Consider the following 17,426-nt stretch of genomic DNA (forward strand, 5'->3'; position numbering starts at 1 on the left):
ACTTCCCCCATATTGTATTTCAGAAGCTAAAGAAAATGCCTAGATTGCCTTCTTTTGGGGAGGGTCATCTTTTAAATAAGTGAATCTAAACTGCCAGGGGCTGACTTTTTCCCCAGTAAATACCTTATCTTAAATATTACTCTTAATTGGCTTCTACTTCCAATGTACATTGGACCATACCAAAGCTCAAATTAAAAGTAACATTTAAATTGGTATATATTTTTAATTCTTGTTGTGCCATTTATTTCCATAATATATGAACTATACATAATATATAAACAAAAATTAGTTTGTATGAAAAATGCTCTGCAAACTATAAGCTGGGGGTATTCTTTATTGGTGTCTGTGTTTAGAATGTTTAATATTCTGTGGGACAAGTTCTAAGGTCTCTCCTCAAGTTTTACATTTACATTTTTATGCATCTACAGATATACACACACTTTGTAAGGCTCCTAGTTTGGGGCTTTATTGTTTTAATCTTAATTGTTTAAGAGCCTGGATGTTATCTATTCAACCCTTACATTTGAATTTTATTTTACATTTTTATTTGGTCACTTATGTATGCTGTAACACATAGGGCTTTTGAACTAAAATGGGCTTACATAAGCTGGCATGTATTTTTAAAAGTTTACTCACTTTCTCTGATGTCTGCAATTCCTCATAATGAGGGGGATAACAGAATCTTACAGCTATTCCTGATGTCTTCAGGTAGCTTCTGATACTCTGATTTTTACCCCCATTGATGTGACTTGCTCTGCGACGTGAATGTTTTATTGGTGTAACAACAATATCTAATAGAAAAGATGAAATATCCCTTTGGTATTGCTATTCTGTCACTGAGTATTACAGTCTGATATGTGACTGCTTGACTCATCTGGTCTTCTCTTGTATTCACATCATAACTGCTCATTCTCAAACATAGCTACCAAAGCATGTATTACAATTTAGTGCCATCAACTTGTTGCTTTTTCTTAAGGAACCTGTCTAGTTTTGAGATAACCTTCTCTCTTCTCCCCACTCTTTTTTATAAGTTATATGGGCTAAAGAATTTGGCCTGACATGGCTGCCATCAAAGTTGGTGAGAGTTGCCATTGATTTCATTGGGAATAGATGTGTCTATTTATAGTTTGTATTGCATTGTATGTTTCTTACAGCCAGGTGTTAATTAAAACTAATCTGGGACACCCAAAACATTTAGACTAGTTGGGGGAGGAAGAAGTGTTCTTGCCCATCCACAAACAAGCAGCAGTGCTTAATGTCACTTTCTGCTCCCAGTCTTGTTTCCCTTGAGTCCCTCATGACAAAAGCTATGGATTCCTAGTGTATCTTTATATCTCTGGGTCCTGTATCAGCACTAAGTGGCCAGCTGGCACTAATGTGCTGCCGCTGTACATTGACTTTGCTGACAGCAAGACCTTCTGACCATAGGGCCTGCCTGCACCTTGAATCTTATATCCTGATCTGCAGTTTTTCCTCCAGAAAAACTCCTTTTGAGACAAATGGGAGTGAAGAGTGCAGGATCAGATTCCAAATCCTTCCTGGTTTGTAGCTCTTTAGATTTTGGTACGAAAATGACTGTTACAATCATCATTTGTCTTATGCACGCATCTACCCCTCTGAATAGTTAACAAGCCATGGCTTTCTACTCTTCCCTCATTTTGCATAAGAGCCTCAAAATAAAAACATGATTATTCTTTTAAAGGTTTTAACAAACACATTACTGTGGCATTATGCCTACTCTCTCAGTGCAGGAAATTAATCTGGATTATAGCTGAGCTAACTGGCTCTGGCATATAGTGAATTGTTTTCATCATGTGCTTTTGCTTTCATGCAAGGATAAATAGACGCCTTGCTAATTCTTGGCCCACTGCTGGAATAAATTTTAAATGTAGATTTCCTTGGCAGGCCTCCAGACACTGAATATATCTCTGATATTCCTTTCAAGGATGTAATATGTTATCTCCCCATAATAAACTTCAAGGTGCTTAATTGATAAAACCATTGTGATAAAACACAAATCAACATGTATCTACTTCACCAGGCAGAGGCTCTCTTGTCTCAGATGTGCCTCTCTATCACTAATTCCTGAGGGGCAGATTGTCCGTTCGACAGTGAAAAAACCCACATAAGAGATCATAAAAAAACCCACAGCCATGAATTTCCTTGGAACTGAACTATTCCCCATAGTACTAGATATGATGTTCTCCCTCTAGTGGCTATCCTATGATCAACTGAAGCAGCCTCTGGATTACTGACTGGTTCAATGGCAATATATGGCTCCTATAAGAGCTGCATGTGTATGAGCTCCCTGGCTAGTTGTTAACCCAAAATATCTGTCCAAGGGTGTATCTATACTGTGCTTTATCACTCATCAAGCTAGATACAAAACAACACAATATCTGTTCTCCTACCCCACCTGTCACTTCAGCCTGAACATGATCCTCACAGACATGGGAGCCCATTAACCTGTTTCCATAAGTGGTCTTTTCTTGGGGCACAAGAGGAGGATACTATCCAAACCTAAATATAAGACTACTTCAATGTCATTTATCTTACCTGGGTAAGATTGGTCTAGAATAGTCAGTGGCCTTCTAGGCTGCCCAATAGATTGAGTTTAAGAAGGGTGGGGGGAATCCTCACACATCATCCCTGCAAACATTACCCCATTTCTTGATTTTATATATTTATTTTTTCTCTATACCTATACCATGTGGCTAAAACATGTGAATTGAACTCCATCTATTTTGCCGCTCTGTTTTCTCTGGGGAAGAAATCCTGATCTGTCTGTGCTACAACTCTATAAACTCAGTTGATTAGCTTTGTCTAGTCAGATAGTCTCTTCTGTGTCAAGCAAATGTTTAATTTCAAGTAACATTTTTTGGTATTTAGAATGGACTGTGTACCAGTGTTATGTGAAATTTTTAATGGGTTCTCTTGTAATCAGAGTTTTCTCTGGAATAAGATTTAGCATGACAAATCTCAGTTTGGGAATTCTATTTTAATATAAAACTAAACTATGAATGCAAAGGAAAAATTTTGATATTGTAAAGTTCACTGCTATGATTAAAAATAATACTAAAGATCTACTTGATTGGATTTAATAATTACAAACATCTTAAAGCTTTCCCACAAACCCTGAGCAATAAACCTGACAATGAATTGGCGAGTTTCAGTCTGGTCCCTGGTCCTTCCCCTTCCACCCCTTCATGACCCCCGGAGAAGTAATCAGTGCACAAAGTTGGCACAGACTCAGCCAAGCTGTCTGGTGCATTCACAGCATCGAGTCATTACAGTAAAATACACCTCTTTTTAAACACGAATCAGTTTCTCACTGTCCCTAGGCAAGCACACAGCTCAGCAAATACCCTAATCATGTTGTGTTTAGCTCAGGGTGAAGGGGGGCCGCTCAAGATCAGGCACAGGATCTAGGTGGCTTTTAAGAGGATCACTACAGGTGATTAGGGACCAAATTGTAAATTCTACCACCAATTTGTACAGGCGGGGCCATAGAAGCCAATATCTTACTCTTGAGGGTAAGCAAGTTTGTAAGAGTGCATCTCCTGCATGCGTGTGGCTTCAGACTGCGTCTCTATGCTGCTTGCCTGTGTGCTGCTTTGGTCTCTGCACAAGTGATTGCCAAGTTTCCTACAATGGGGGAAAGTTTCCTACAATGGGGGAAGGAACAAAGCAGCTCTGCCAAGGAACCTTTGGCAGAGGATTGGTGAGTACCAGCAAAGTTTACTAGAGATTTCTCTGGAGGATTCCTGTGAAATCTTGGTGTGCATTAACATACTGTTCCACCTCACTGCTTAGCACAAGGGAATGTGAAGCGCATGGAATCACAGCTTGTCTTGCACATTTCTATCTCTTTACCCACTTCTAGATTATAACAAAGTGAAGGCCTACTATATAACCAAGCAGCATCAACTCCAAAAGATCACTTATCAGAGCTCCCCTCTCCTGCATCATGCACGCCAAAGATGGAGTGCTGTGACTGGCTAGAACCCTCCTGGGTCAAGAAGAGGTTGTGGCTCACCATGGTGTCGGACCACCCTGTCACCTATCCCATCTCATCCTCCAACTCAACCTCCTCATCCACAACTTTGTCCTCAGGGTTGAATCCACTGTCTCCAGATTGGTGGAGGTAGGTTTGCCACTGAGGATGGTATCCAGTTCCTTATAGAAGCGGTAGATCTTCAGCGCAGCACCACAGCGACGGTTTGACTCCCTTGCCTTCTAGTACACCTGCCTCAGATCCTTTATCTTTGCACAGCACTGATGTGTGTCCCATTTGTAGCCCTCCTCCAACATGCCATGAGAAATCTGACCATAGGTATCAAAGTTCCTATGACTGGAGCGAAGCTAGGACTGCACAGACTCTTCTCCCCATATACTCAGTAGATCCAATAGCTCTGGGATGTTCCAAGCAGGAGATTGTTTGCTATGTGGTGCCATTATGGTCAGCTGGGAGGATGCAATGTGAGCTCTCCACGCAGAGCAAACAGGAAGTGGGATTTTAAAAATGTCAGGGTCTTTAAAGGAGGAGGGATGGATGCCTATGTACCTAGGTGTTGGGCAGTGGAACTTGAACCGCTGACCAGAGCAGTCAAGATGGGCATTGTGGAACACCTTCAGGAGGCCATTTACGGTGACATAACCAAGTGCAGTCTCTACACTGACATTGTCGATATAACTTTACCGCAAAAAGCTCTACACCACTTGTTAAGGTGGTTTTATTTTGTCAGCAAAGCAGGAGAGTTTTGTCAGTGGAAGGAGCATTGTGGTGTATACACCTCCATTGTTTTGTCAATGAAAGCTAACTTTTGTCAAGAAAACTGTGTTGTGTAGATAAGGCCTTACACTAGAGCTGTCTTTCCTTTGACTTCCCTCTTGTCCACCATCACACCTTTGTTTTAAAATGTCATGGATAGCCTTCAAACCATTTTAAAGGTAGCAAATACTGTACTTAAAAGAAGGTCTCTTGCAAATCTCAAGTGATTGGAACAGGTTGGGGATGGTGGGTTTTTTTACCTCCATTTTGCTGCTGTGAAAAGAGGGGGAATGCTTTGGCATTGTGCCGGGAATCATAGTAACCCAGAGCTGATGAAAGCAATTTCAGACTGTGTAGTATACTGAACGCTTTTTCCAACTACCACAGCCAAACCTGCAGACAAGAAGAAATGTGTCAAAACTCTGATCTTATAAATCTCACTTCCACCTTATGCCTTCCACCTTGCCCTATAAATATAGTATCCATAATACTCAAATCAAAGAGGCATCTGTTGTATTCTGCCTGGCTGGATCCTTCATCTAGTTTCTATTTTTTCTGACCAGGAAACATCAATTGTGGGGGTTCTATTCTTTGTTTTATTTTTAATTTCTCATACTGAGAACTTGCTGAGTTGTTAAGAGTGAACTAGAGAAATGCACAAGGACACTTCTTGGCTTCCTAAATCTGTGATATATTCTGAAAGGGGTTCTGTGGGGCTACAACTAAAACATCAGATTCTCCTGCTGCAATCAGTACAAGCTGATTGAAGTGAGCCAAAGCCTGTATCAAAATCAAATATCTTGTTAAGTCCTGAATCTGGCTTAAACACAGTTGGAAGTCTTGATCCCCATGATATTTTTACAATTCAACTGCCATGACTGATGTAATTCTATCACATCATTTCATCATCTTGTTTTGTTTTCTTTTGACATGTTATTCACTCATCCCTTTCTGCCGATTAGCTTTTGACTAGGCAATAGTGTTATGGCCTTGTAAGCTTTAGATTGCATTTGCTAGGTTGCGTTTACTACATATGATTCATGGGAAGCCATTATATGGATCCTTATTGGAAACATGAACTTGCTATAACCTCTATCTAAGTATGTCTAATGCAACCAGCACAGTAATATGTAGGTGTTAAGTATCCAGTTAGAAATGATTCTATTCCTATCTAGAAGAACTTGATTCTCCACCGCACTATGTTTTAATTGCTTTGAATTTATCACCTTACTCCACATAGTTGCAATACCAATTAGAAATGTGAAGAAACAGTTACCTTAGAAGTTTAATTTACATGCTACTCTACAGATTTGGGCAAACTCGGATAAATATTTAAGATCTCAGTTGCATAACTCTGGCTTGCCAAGAACTATATACTTCCAGTTTTCTTTTGCTAACCTTGTATTTTGCTTTCCTAATGACATATTTATACTGCACCTTTTATCCAGAAAGATCCCAAAGCATTTTAGATTGTTACATGGTAATGTAGGAATTGTTTCAATTACTATTGTACTGAAGAGTAATGCTACATACTAGATGGAAAAGAGTATGTCTTTTCCAGCTGAAATAAGAAATTTTAAGTCAGAAGAAAACTACCAGAATTTAAATAGACTAGAACACTGGTGTTACACCTGTGATTTTTGGCCTTAATTAGAGTGGTCAGAATCAGTTTTACACTTCATCTGAATCTATCTTCCAACTTTAACCTTTGAACTTAAAACTCTGTTCTATTTTAAAAATTGAGCTGCTGTTTGTAAATAATACCTAAAATCACTACAATATAGTAAAGAAACTTTTCTTTAAATGTCTGTTTTGTGCATTTGATAGCACTTATGGCCAGATTCTAGCTCCAGCCACCTGCGAATTCCTGCTGCAGAGGAGGAACTCATAGGTGGTGGTGAGTCACTATAGCTTTGCACAGGTGTAATGACTGTATAAGTGCAAAGCTAAATGGAGTGGGGTAGAAGAGCTTTCACAAACTGAGCATCAATTATCTGACAACTTGGCTTATATGGTGCCTACCTTCATCCCACTCTTTCTCTTCTCTCTCTTTTAAATACAGTTTATTCTTTGTACCAGGAAGACTACATCTTCTGTGTTTAGAAAACACCCAGCACAGGTTGGGTGTTGCTATAGTATAAATAACCATTAATTCTGCCTCTAACTATGACCTTGAACAAGCTATTTGACCACTTTGGTATCTTCATTTCACCATTTAGAAAATCTGGATAATATTTGGCTACTTTACAGGGGTGTTGAAGGTTTGATATTTATAAAATGCTTAAAGATCCTAGGATGAAAAGTACTATGTAAATAGTGTGTAGAGCAAACAAAGTGACTTGAAACCTGAACTTGAATAGTAAACTTTTTTAAATTAGGTATTATGAAAAATAAGCATGGCATAAAGTAATAAATATAAACAACAAGGCAAAAACCTTTATATTTGCACTTATTAATGTAACAGTCAATGCTTGAACACTGGAATGCACATTTAAAATTTAAATACATTACATTTTAGAAGTCTCACTTTAGGGGATTAATTATCGCTAACAATTTTGAAGTGCTAAAATATTTTTAAATGATGATGATGCTGGTAAAGCAGGTGCCAGCTCTTTGCCAAGGTTGTAAGCATCAGCCAAGCACTGACAAATTCATAAGTGGAAACCAGACCAGCTCAGTTGTATGTTAATATTGTTCAAGATAGACTTGTAAAAATGTGTTTAGTCTCTATAAAATGCTTGTAAATTGCTGCATGCATTAATCTTACTTGTAACATCTGTATCCCCTGCTAAAAGATAATATGTACGTTTTGCTTTATAATTATAAAAATACCTGCCCTGAACCAGTGAACCTAGGCAGGAAGAGTGGTTCCCCTACGCCTCGAGAAAAACTATCAAGACTAAACAGGCCATTGTGGGACAAAAACTTTGTTGATTGCCCCATCCACCCATGAAAAAGTTACATGCAGGAGCGCTCATCCCATCAGTTTGAACTTTGTGGGAAGGGCATATAAAGACGCTCACAAGAAGAAATAGTTATCTCTTTGATGTTTAGACTATCACAAGGGCTGGACTAGGGCCTAGTCTACACTACAGACTTTTGTTGACCAAAGTGAGCTTTTTGCTCCAAAACAGTGGTGGTGTATATACTGCTATCCCACTTCGCCCCCTGCTGACCCAATTCCCCTGATTTTGCAAAAAAATAAAACCACCTTAATGAGAGACATAGAGTTTATTGCACCAAACTTTTAGTGTCCAAGTGTCAGTGTAGACACTGTGCTTGGTTATGTTGTGGTAAATGGCCTCCAGGAATTGTCCCACAATGCCCATCCTGACCGTTCTCACCATCAATTTGAACTCTGCTTGCCCTGATGTCCTCTGCCCCCTCCCCCTTAAAGTCCAGGGAATTTTTGAAATTCCACTTCCTGTTTGGTCAGCTTGGAGAGCTCACATCTCATCTTCCCAGCTGATCATGGCAGCTCCACACACCAAATGCTTTCCTGCCCAGAGCACACCAGAACTTATGGTTCTAATCAGCATTTGGGAGAGGAGGCTGTGCAGTCCCAGCTCTGCTCCACCTGAAGGAACTTTGATACACACAGTCAAATTTCCCATTTAATGGAGGAGAAGGGCTTTGAACAGGACATGCTGCAGTACCATGTGAAAATCAAGGAGCTGCAGCAGGGGTACTAAAAGGTCATTCAGCACCTGCTCAACCTGTTATTGAAGTGCTCCTTGCTGCTATCCAGGTTGCCTATATAAGGCTTCATGAGCCATGGCAGTAAGGGATAAGCTAGATCTCAGGATCACTATGGTCATTTCAACATTCCCCATTGGAATCTTTTGGTTTGGAAAGAAAGTCCCCGGTTGCAGCTTTCTGTACAGGCCAGTGTTCCTGAAGATGCATGTGTCATGCACCTTCCCTGGTTAACCCGCATTGATGTCAGTGAAATGCCAACAGTGATCCACAAGCACCTGCAGTAACAGAGAGCAGTACCCGTTTCTATTGATGTTCTCCATTGCAAGATGGTCTGAGGCCAAAATTGGGATGTGTGTGCCATCTATTGCCCCACCACAGTTAGGGAATCCCATTGCTGCAAAGCCATCCACTATTTCACACACATTTTCAAGACTCACAGTCCTTCGTAGCAGAATGCGATTAATGGCCCTGCACACTTGTGATAACACAGCTCCAACGGTGGAATTCCTGATTCCAAACTTATTCACAACTGACCGGTAGCAGTCTGGAGTTTCCAGCTTGCCAGCAATAGCCAGGTGCTTCTCCACTGAGAGGGCAGCTCTCATTCTGGTGTCTTTGCTCCGCAGGGCAAGGGTGAACTCCATGCAGAGTTCCATGAAGATGACTTTGTGCATTCTAAAATTCTGCAGCCACTGCTTGTCATCCCAGACCTGCATAACAATGCAATCCCACCACTCAGTGCTTGTTTCATGTGCCCAAAAGAAGTGGTGTGCAGATGCTCCATGAATGCAAACAGTAATCTGGCATTGTTTGTTTGCATGGCACACAGCTGGTGAGGTGTCTTTGATTCCTGTTCTGATTGGGAGCTCATGATATATTGCATAACCAGCCACAATGTGTTCAGAACACTAACAAGAGTGGAGAGCAATGCATGATCCATCCTTTCAGATAGAGATGGCAAGCACACAGGAAACTGAGGTCATTGAAAAATGCCATGAAACACAGTTGGAAACCCATGGAATGATTGGACAGAAATCACTGCATCATGGGACATTGAGCCCACACCCATGATGTGCTGCAATCCTCTCTGCCTTCCCACAACTCTTAACGGCACAAGGTGGTGAGTTGGACAATAGGATGGCTGCCCCACAGTGCACTGCTCTCACTATCGATGCTAGAGCACCAACTGTGGACGTGCTTTGGCAACACAAGTGCTGTGTGGACAGACACAAGTGTTGTAATTACAGTGCTTTTTGATCATTGCTGTAACTTGTGTCGACAATACTTTTTATTGTAGACAAGGCCTAAGAAACAAAAGCAGAGATCTCCAGGGTCAACCCGGATTAGACCTAAAAACAGATTACTGCATCTCTGTCACCTTTTGGAACCATAAACTGTAAATCAGTTGTACTTGCATGGTGCTTGCTTTAACCTGTAAATAACTCTCTTGTTTCTTTCTCCTTAGTTAGTTAACAAATTGATCTGGGGTAAGTGACTGGTCTCTTGTGATTGGGAGCAATCTGAATATTTTGTGATTTTTGGTGTAAGTGAGCATTTATCACTAAGTCCAGCTTGCATGAGTGGCAAGATAGACTGGAGAGACTAAAGGTACTGTCTATGACTCGATGGTAAGACTGTTACAGTGATCCAGGAGTTCACATTTGTTACTGGGTTGGTGAAATCTAATTATAAAATGTACCACAGTTTGTGGTGTCTGCCCTGCTTTTTGATAGTCTGCCCTGAGTTTGGCACTCATGGTCATGAACCACTTCAGAGAGAGTGACAATGACATTATAGGAGACAAGAGTTCAATCACTTCTGTACTAAGAAATGTACAAATTTAGGCCCTGATCTTGCAACACCAACACAAGTAGACGCCTGCACCAAATTAGCTCCACTGACTTCAGTGTAGTTCTGCATGGGCACAGAGATCCATCTAATGCAGGTATCATTTTGCATACATCATGATTTGAAAGTTTATTAATATAGCTCTTTAGCCATAGGCCATTAGCAGGTGTCACTGAAGAACTGGGGCTGTGGAGACTGAGGTGTATTATAGTGTTCTGAAAACAAAACTTATGTTGAACCTTACTTGATAGAAATCTTTGTTTAAAATAGGCAAAAGGTACCAGGATGAAAGTTTAAACGTGTTATACAGAATTATGAAAATAATACATAGATGTAGTGGACAAGTTTTGTTTGGACTAAAAGTACGGCCAACCCTGAATGCTCAAAATCCATGAGTCAGATCCCACTAAATGAGATTGGGTTAAAAATCATGAGTTTTTAAGAATAACCTTGGGTTCTCTTTCTCCTTTTTGTGCCTTTTGGGTTCATGTTGTCCAATTGCTCTGCAGCCATGAGGGGTAGACACATGCTTTTAGGTGAAAACTGTGACTCTGTCAAACATAACTCCAAGAGGTAGGGCTTTATGAAAACACCAAAATATCCTGAGAGTTGTGACATTCTTGAATTGACAATGCTGGTAAATATATTTTGTTAATTAGGGGACAGGTGTTAAAGTTTCTAATTAGTTTACTGGTTTGTTATTACATTTTTGTATCACTTTTAAGTGAAATGTAAGAAATTTGATTCAATTGGGCACTGTAGGCTAGTCTTACTTATCACTGTTGAATGGCAGCCCATTTTTCATTTCCCCCTTTCTGGTTGGGTAATTCAAGAACTCCACACTTGCCAGGGTAAGAGTCCAATTTAGTCTTAGGTCTTAATTTTTTTCAATCCTTGTCTAGATCACACACTCTTCTTGGAAGCCCTTTGCTGAGTTTCCAGCTGGACATGGTGTTGGCAAAGAGGAGCATTCCCCTTTTCTTACAAGTTCTTGCCTTTAAAAAGTAAGTAGATGCTCACTTGAGACCTAAAGCCTGTGCCGCTGCATTGACCAAGGTTGTTTCATAGACTTTAGACTTTAAGGTCAGAAGGGACCAATATGATCATCTAGTCTGCCTTCCTGCACAACACAGGCCACAGAACCTCACCCACCCACTCCTATAATAGATTCCTAACCTAAGACTGAGTTATTGAAGTCCTCAATCACGGTTTAAAGACTTCAAGGTACAGAGAGTCCACCAGCAAGTGAGCCATACCCTATGCTACAGAGGAAGGCGATAAACTCCAGGGCCTTGTGTAAAGTCTCTCTCCCCCTCTAAGCTCCTTTATATAAAAGTCCCAACAGACCACAAAAGCTCTAACTAGTAGTCCAAAAAAGCTCTTACAAGAACACCAAGCCCCCCACCTCAGTCTCCAAGATCCTTTACCCAGTTCATGTGGCTTTAACCAAATTCTGCTCTAAAGCAGAGTTTATAACTTTTATAACAACAGAAGTTATGCTAGTACTTCAACATCTGTAGTGACACCATGAGGAAAAAACTATGAAAAACCCAAAGTCTCTAAAAATCTAAACACTAAAATGCATTCATAATTTAATGGTTTCACAAAGTTAAGTTAAATATGCATGCCTATATCCTAAAAGAAATTCAAACATGTTAAGTGTAACTCAGAATTTCCAGAGTTTATAATCTTTTGGGGATAACTACAATAACTCTGTATTTCCCCCTCCCTTAAATTACTGACATTGTCTCAGCCTTAGTTCTATCTTGTGTGCGTGTGAATGTGAATTTATATAGTTCTTTAGCTTTGTATGGTGATTCACAAACAGATATATTCTATGCCTCACACATGCAAATGCGCAATCCATGTAATACAAGAAAACCTTTAAGGAGAGAGGAGAGCATCCTATTGAAACTGCAGGAGAAAAATATAGGCAAGCAAAAGGTAGTTACCCAAACTGGTGGGACACAGCAGGACAAGTATTTCCAGAAAGACCATGAACTGTCTAATTACAAGTGCTAAAGACCCCAGTTCAAGGTCTCATCTGGAATTCAGATATAAGCCTCTTGATGTCAGTGGAAGGTAAACCTGAAAACACAAATGCAGTCCAACATGTCTTATTATAGCACAATAAAAAACTACAGCTCCTTCTTGGCGTACTTGTATTGCATCTTCCTCCTCCAGTGAGTGTTCACTGGTTCCGTTTCTTAATTCAAGTGAGAGATGTTGAACAAAGAAAGGGAGGAGTGATGAAAAGTATTTTCTGTTCCTTGGCTCAGTTTCATCATCTGGAAAGTATTGAATAGTACAAAGCAGTAAAGAAGTGTTTCTGCTTTAGCAGTTACATTTTGGACTCAGCTAAAGGAAACTTGGAGTTCAGCTGGGAGAGTGGGAATAGAATGGAGGAATAGAGGGCTATACATCTCCATGACTGGAGCTCAGATGAGGAGGTTTGGGGGCTTGGAGAGGCGGAGTAGAGAGCTAAACCATAGCTGTGGGTAAGGTAGGAGGGAGCCCAAAAATTAGCACCCAGGGAGTTGGGAGAACCCAGGCTCTGCACTGAAGGCCTGGAGCTCAGCAGGGGAAGATAAAGGGAGAGCATTCCTTGGGTCAAGCACTAGGTTCAATGCCAAGAGGTAAAGGTAGGGATGAAAATACAGGGTTCTGTACTAGAGCTAGAGGTAAAATGGAGGATAGAGAATGGGGGGAAGCACAAGGCTCTGCTCTAATGTGCAGAACCAAGATGGAGGTGCGGAGGGGAGCCTAAGGTGGAAGCTAAAATGGAGGGAACACAGAATGAAGATGAGGGCGGGGGGAGCATAGGGCTTGGCCCTGACTGACTTAGCTGCTGGAGCTAGGTCAAGGGAGACTGTGTAGCTGGGGCTGGCACTGAGGGGGGGGTGGCACCAAGGGATTGGAGCTAGGCTGTACAGTTGGGGGTGCCTGTGATGGGCTGGAGCCAGGCTGAGCGGGACTGTACAGCTGGAGGGCGGGGCACTGAAGGGCTGGAGCCAGACTGAGCGGGGCTGTGCACCTGGGGGAAGGCACTGAGGGGCTGGAGGACCTAGGCTGAGGGGGGCTGTACAGCTGGGGGGGCGGCATTGAGGAGCTGGAGCCAGGCTGAGGGGACTGTGTGTACAGCGGGACTAGAAGCGAGAGAAGCCCGGGTTGGGTTGCCGGGCTGCATACGGGCTCGGCTCACCTCACTCCCGCGGGCTGAGCGCTCTTGCTCCCTGCCAGGGGAGGGGACTTCGGGAGACCGGGTCCCAACGGCCCGCTCCCCCTGCCCGGCCCCGGCCATGAATATGTAACTCCCGTCTATTTCCCGAGCTCCATTGCGGAGGCTGCCGCTCGCCATATTAATTTGTGCTGCTGCGGCTGCTCCGGCCGCCGGAGAAGGGGCCCGGGGCCCGGCTAGGGAGAACTGGCAGCCGGTGAGTACGGGGGCGGGGGCAGCGGCAGCAGCAAGCGGGCGAGAGGGGATGAGTCGTTCTCCTCCCGGAGCGGGTGGCCACTGGCCAGAGAGAGCTGCGGGGATCGCAGCAGCCCATCCTCCATCGGCTCCCCGCCCCGGGCAGGGCCCTTCATGCCGCAGCCGGGGGGGTGCGGAGTTAGTCCTGGCGGCTCCCCTTGGGACCCCCCAGCCTGCAGGGATTTAACCCCCCCTCTCCCGCGTGAGGCGTTCATGGTCCGGGAAGGGGCCCCCAGGGTCTGAGGCTCTCCACACAATGGGGACCAAGCGGGTCTCCTTGGGGGCGCATTCCCGCGGCGGGTGTGGGGGGTCGCTGCTCATCCGTAAGGAGGTGTCGCTGCCCGCCCCAGCCTGCCTGAGCTGGCTAGGCTCTGCTCCGCCTGTCTGTGCTGGCGCTGGCTGCAGACAGACCCCGCCCGCGGTGGTTATCTTGCTGGCAGTCGGTTTGTCAGACATGTCAGGGCTGCCTCCCCCCCAGCTCTCACCGAGCATCTACGCAGCGCTTTGCACCTCCAGAGCGCTCTGCAAACGTTGATTAATCCCTAAGGGGTGGCAGCCCCTCCATGCCCCTTCTTTTACTGCTCGCTGTCCCAGAGGGGCACAATACACACAGCCGCGGTGCGAGGTAAATAGCGCTATGTTGTGTTTCCTAACAGCAAACAATAGTGCAAACCAGTCCACTGAGAGATGAGTAAACGCATTGTGCGTGGGGGGAGGGGAGGGAGTGGGGAACAAGAGGACGCTGTTTCACATAGCCAGGGGCAGTTATTTTTTTTGACAGGGGTGGTAAATATCTGGCTTTCACCTACTGATAAAATCACTGCATTATCATCAGTGTTTTGCTCCATTTTTCCATTTAAGTCCTGTCCACACCTTCACATTTCTGAGTGGCGGCTACTGATGAAATAGTTTAACTGCTGGCATAGAATGGACATAATTTTCAATAGGGTATCAAAAAGACTTGACAAGTCTGCTTGTCAAGGATTTGTGAAGGCTAGTGTCTATGCTAGCATTTACACTGTTTCCAATACAAATTTGACAGCACTCCTTGCTTAAAACTTTTGTTCCATGTTTTAGTTTGTCAGGGCCTTTTGCACGCACTTCCACACTTTAATATTGCTTAAAATGTTTGTTTTCTGTATTAATTTAGACACTTTTTTAGTTTAAAGTGTCTTCCTGTATTTTTTTGAGTGCACGCTAAGCTCATTTAGTATGTCCTTTTCTGTTTAAAAAAAAAAAAAAAAAAAAAAAAAATAGATTCTCTACTCCCACTGAAATCAAGAGGATCAAGGTGCTAATGAACAGGAATAATGGTATTAGAATTTGAGCCCAGTTCATGTTTGAGTATTGATGAGATGCAACTCTGCATGTGATTCCTAGTGATGGGACAGGTTTTTTTTTAAAGTTTGAAAGAAAACCTTCTGCGTTTGAAAACATGCAGTTCGTACATTTGCAAAACTATTTTTGGATAGTTTAGGAAAGCTCTTTAATCAAATATATGTCATTCATTCTGTGATAAAGATTTGTTTTATTGTAAGAGTTCCTGCTAGAAGTTCTGCAGCTGAATTCATCTGTGTTTATAATGAAAACTTATTTTTGTAATGTTACAATTTGTCATTTTTATACATCATTTCAAACTCAGAGTTGATGTATAAGTTGCCAGCCAAGATACAGAAATTTTCCTCACAAAATGTAGTGTAAATCATATACGTGGTTACCTTGAAGTATTATTTGATATTTAAAGTGTTTGTGTGTGTGTCTCTGCGGGTCTGCGTCTTTAGTCTAAATGAGTTATTTGTTTGAAGGGGGAGAAGGGTGCATTTGCTAGGCATAGACTTTAGTGTGACACTGACAGTTAGAGAGCTCCACTTGTGGCAGGATCTAAAGTCATGTCATATACAGCTATTGAAATAGGTTCAAAACTATCAATTATTTATATTGAAATAGGTTCAGAACTATCAATTAGAGCTTGATGACTCTTATCTGACATTAATATTCATAATGCCCTGTAAATGTTTTCTACACTAATTCAATTTCATAATAGGAGGATATAACAGATATTTTAGGGTGATTATTTCACTTCTGGAGCATAAAAAGACTTGACTTTCAGCATCAAAACTCCAACACCAGCCCTGTTGTAATTTCCAAGAAAAGAATTGCCTATTGTGTGTCACTGCTTAAGTTATATACAGAGTCCCAATGAAATATGACATGCTTGCCTGTATTGATGGCATTTTGTGTTTTAAGAATGACATACAGTAATATGTTGTGTAGAAAGATTTGTCTAATTAGAGCAGGGTTCTGGAACTTCAGGGGCTGATGTACATTGGTGCTTGATAACTATATTTCTACCTAAGAGTCCCACTAGGATTCTAAATGATACAGATATCTTGGTATCAGGGTTATTTTGAATTCCTTTAAATATTTATTGTCTTCTCTGCCTATGCTCACTTAAAAGAACCAAATGAAAAATCAAAGAGAAACAAAGCAAGGAGAAAAGGAAGTCTAAAAAAATATAATGTGGGAGATAGTCATCATATGATCCACTTTTTTTTTTTTTTTTTTAAATGGAAAAAAAAAAGTGTCAGACATGGTCTGAGCTAGCTAAAACACCAAATGCAATAATTAATCAAGAACATGCAGGAAAAACAGAGGAATCAATGTAAAATGAATCACTTCATATAGTTCACTTAAAGCATGAGTGGAATTTCAAATGCCTGCTTTTTAATTGACTATGGGCTAAGGGCAGAGATGAGTGATTAAAGAAGAGGAGTTTTAGTTAAATCTCATTTTTTTTTTTTTTTTTGTGCGGGAGATTAGCAGATCTTTGGAGAAGCATATCTTAAATTTAAGTAATTTAATGAAGAATGAATAGAGTTCATTGTCATCCTGTTGTCGAGTCTTGTTGCAATATAGAAATATTTAAGGAATTGTGATTTCTCCTCTTCCCCTTACACCTCTGGATTTCAGTATCCTCTTGTGAGCAATTTGAGCAAGAGCAGCAGTATTCATTTCTTCTACAAGATTTAAAAAAATTCTCCTCCCTTCACAAAGAGTTAAAGTCAGATCATTACTGAATTTAAAACTGATGTATATATTGTTAGCCAAGATACATTTTTTTAATATATGTGGTGAGTGAGAGGCTTGAAATCCTGTGAATTACAGCTGGTTTTGGCCAAGCACCAGATCAAAGTTTTCACTTACCAAATGTAACAAAAATATTATTTGTATGACTAATGGAGATGTAAAGCAATTTTATATAAGGTTGAATTGTTTGTCTTTCAGCACTTCTCTTATATATTCAGGCAGTGGAATGCATTTTTCTTGTATGCATTGAAAGTTATATCACTTGCTCGTTTTCTGCAAATGACCTAACTCACTAAAAGTGATAAATCCTTGAGGAATTACTTGATAATTCTTGTAGCTGATGAAACTCTCTGTAGAATGACAAAGAAGATCTCACCAACAGAAGTCATTACCATACTCACCTCCTTGTTTTTCCAATATCCTGGAAGCACCACAGCTACAACAACACTACATTCTCTGTAGTCTGTTACCTAGGATCACTGAAGACCGATCTGATGATAGTGGTTTATAATGTGTAAATCATATGTTTGACTAGGCAGATTTGAAAGT

General features: G+C 41.4%; 1 protein-coding gene across 2 annotated transcripts in view; it reads left to right on the forward strand.

Annotated features, from left to right (window-relative positions):
• Positions 1-13,361: 13,361 nt before the first annotated feature.
• The window catches only part of RNF2 (ring finger protein 2), a 37,456-nt gene continuing 33,391 nt past the window's right edge, over positions 13,362-17,426 (forward strand). For both annotated transcript variants that reach the window (XM_067535165.1, XM_067535167.1), the window contains exon 1: positions 13,362-13,752. The gene's annotated coding sequence lies outside the window, so the exon portion shown is untranslated. The remainder of the gene's footprint in view (positions 13,753-17,426) is intronic.

Source organism: Emydura macquarii, unplaced genomic scaffold (genome assembly GCF_026122565.2).
Source record: "Emydura macquarii macquarii isolate MOO-44397 ecotype Brisbane River unplaced genomic scaffold, CSIRO-AGI_Emac_v2 contig_3477, whole genome shotgun sequence".
Taxonomy (NCBI): domain Eukaryota; kingdom Metazoa; phylum Chordata; order Testudines; family Chelidae; genus Emydura; species Emydura macquarii.